The sequence below is a fragment of the Rhagoletis zephyria genome, unplaced genomic scaffold (genome assembly GCF_001687245.7).
Source record: "Rhagoletis zephyria isolate East Lansing unplaced genomic scaffold, Rhagoletis_zephyria_1.1 Rzeph_scaffold_06546, whole genome shotgun sequence".
Taxonomy (NCBI): Eukaryota; Metazoa; Arthropoda; class Insecta; order Diptera; family Tephritidae; genus Rhagoletis; species Rhagoletis zephyria.
The window spans coordinates 21,925-24,360 of NW_016163629.1; positions in this window are offsets into that span (position 1 = coordinate 21,925).

Genomic DNA, 2,436 nt, shown 5'->3' on the forward strand with positions numbered 1-2,436 from the left:
TTATTAGTTTTTACGTTGATTTGCCGAATTACTTCAGACCTAGCGGGGATTGTAATTGTATTAATAGCTGGTCTATTTGTCATATGGATTATTATATTTTCTGGAAAATCATAAGGTCTCAAAATTAATCTGTCTTCATTTTTGCCATAATCTAGAATGCAATTATATTTCTTTATAAAATCTAAACCTATAATTCCATCACACGGGATTGGGAAATTGTCTTCTACTATGTGAAATTTGTGTTTAATTAATAGATCGTCTCCTTTCAAGTCTGTTGTGACCGTACCTAGTGTGCTTGTTATTCCTTGACCAATGCCTTTCAAATCAGTAATCTGTGAAGTATTAATGGTGATATTGCTATCAATTTGTCCCTTTTTTATAATAGATATATCTGCTCCTGTGTCTATCAAGAGAGTTGAAATAGTGTTATTTAGAGAAGTTTTGGAAGATATGTAGCTGTTTAGGTGTAAATTAAGTACACGTACTCTTTTGTTATTTACTGTTGAAGTGGAGTTTGCTGGTTTTCCTGCTGGGTGCAATTACGTACATTGCGAGTCTGTATAAAATTTCTGTTTCTGTTTTGAGTTGATGATCCTCTTTGCGAGTTGTTATTTTGTCTAAAATTGTTGTTGTATCGGGGCTGTGGTCTAAATCTTCTACCTTGATAACTTCCGTAGCTGTTATTTCGGTAACCACCACGAAAATTACCACGGTATTGATTTTGTTGTCGTATGCTCAGGATTGTATTTGAACTACCCGTTATCTCTGTGCAGCTATTGGTGAATTTAGAGATGGCATCATTCATTGATGTAAATGTGCCAGCTTGCATTATCATTTTTACTTTTTCGTTGGAGCAATTCTTGCACATAGCTTTGACCGCCGCCTGTGTTGAATATCTGGTGGCTAAGTCTGGGTTTAGTCCATCCGAGATATATGCTCCTTCTAGTGACCTGGTAATTTTTTCTATTTCTGTAGTATACTGATTTGCGGTTTTACTACGTTGTTGTACGTTCAGGAGTTTTGCTGTCAAAACTTCTACTGATTCGCCTTTAATAGTAGATTTCAATTTTGACTTAATTTCTTGAATTGAATTTTCATTACTTATGTAATTTCTTGCTGTACCTTTTAGCTTGGTTTTTATCATAGTTATCGCCAGGGCTTCATGATTATCTTTGATTTGTTCCAAGATATCAAGAGCGTCTAGAAAGCTGTGCAGATTTTCTGGCTTACCATCAAACTCTGGTAGCACTGATGAGGCTGTCTTAATGAATTCTACTGTTGATTGTGCCATTTTGACGTTTCCTATTTGCAAAGTTTTTGTTTGATTTTCAATTTTCTTGTCTTCTTCTAAATCGGATGAATTCTCCAATAGGAAGATATTGAAGTCTATTTGTATTTCTTGTTCGAATGAGGTTGGGATGGTTACCTCAATATTATATCTTGCTAGTGAGGATACTAATTTGTCTCTAACAGTTGAAAATATTTGGTTTGCTTCTATTTGGTGACTGCTAGTTAATTGGTTATTACGTATGGCCTTTCCTAATTTATTCAGTGAATCTAATATTGTCGTGAGGTGCTTCAACACAGTTTCATTTTTTATTTTTATGTTTTTATTTATACACTTGTAGGATTTTTCTGCGGAAGCTTTTTCTTCTATAAGTGTCTGATAAAGTTCTTCCCATTTGCCCATTTATTGCAATGCTGACAGGGAAGCGAGCGCAAAATTGAAGTTTTAGATACGCTCATGGACGTTATTTAGTCTTCTTAATATGTTTTTAATATAACTCTTCAATTTTAGGGCTACTGCGATGATCAATAGCATGAGTATGCAAGCGAAACCACTTAACCAAATATCTGGATTATTTGAAACTTTGTTTGTTTCTACCTCCGCCGGTGGTTCGTATCTAACTATCCTATTGTCTGTGTTTTCTGATGTTTCCTTTCCTATTTCATATCCCGCAATGGCTATCAGAATGCTATTTGGTATCTTTTCCCCCACGACATTTTGCATAGAATAAGAAAAGTTTTCGGAAATTAAAATTTTAAATTTTTAAACTTTATTTATTTATTTATTGCTCAATTAATGCCTATTTGGAAAATATTTTTCTAACATTAACATTATTTCTTTTTCTTGGGTTGATGAATTTTTTACGTCTTCCATGGTAGGTTCTCTGTCCATACCAATGGAATTCCAAAATTCCCTTAACCAAATTAATTCCCTTTCGTAATCTCTAGTTTCTAGTTCTAATGTTGCATTTTCATCCCACTTGATGGGATTTTTGTAAAATCTTTTGGCATTCCAATTTGCTTTTAATTTTTATTTCTCTTCTCTTAATTTTCTAATTAATTTTCTTAGATTAAGTCTTTCTTCGGTATCTGTTGAGAGATTTAACAATCTATAAGTTTCGGCTATTTGTTTCTTTTTTTTTGAACTGT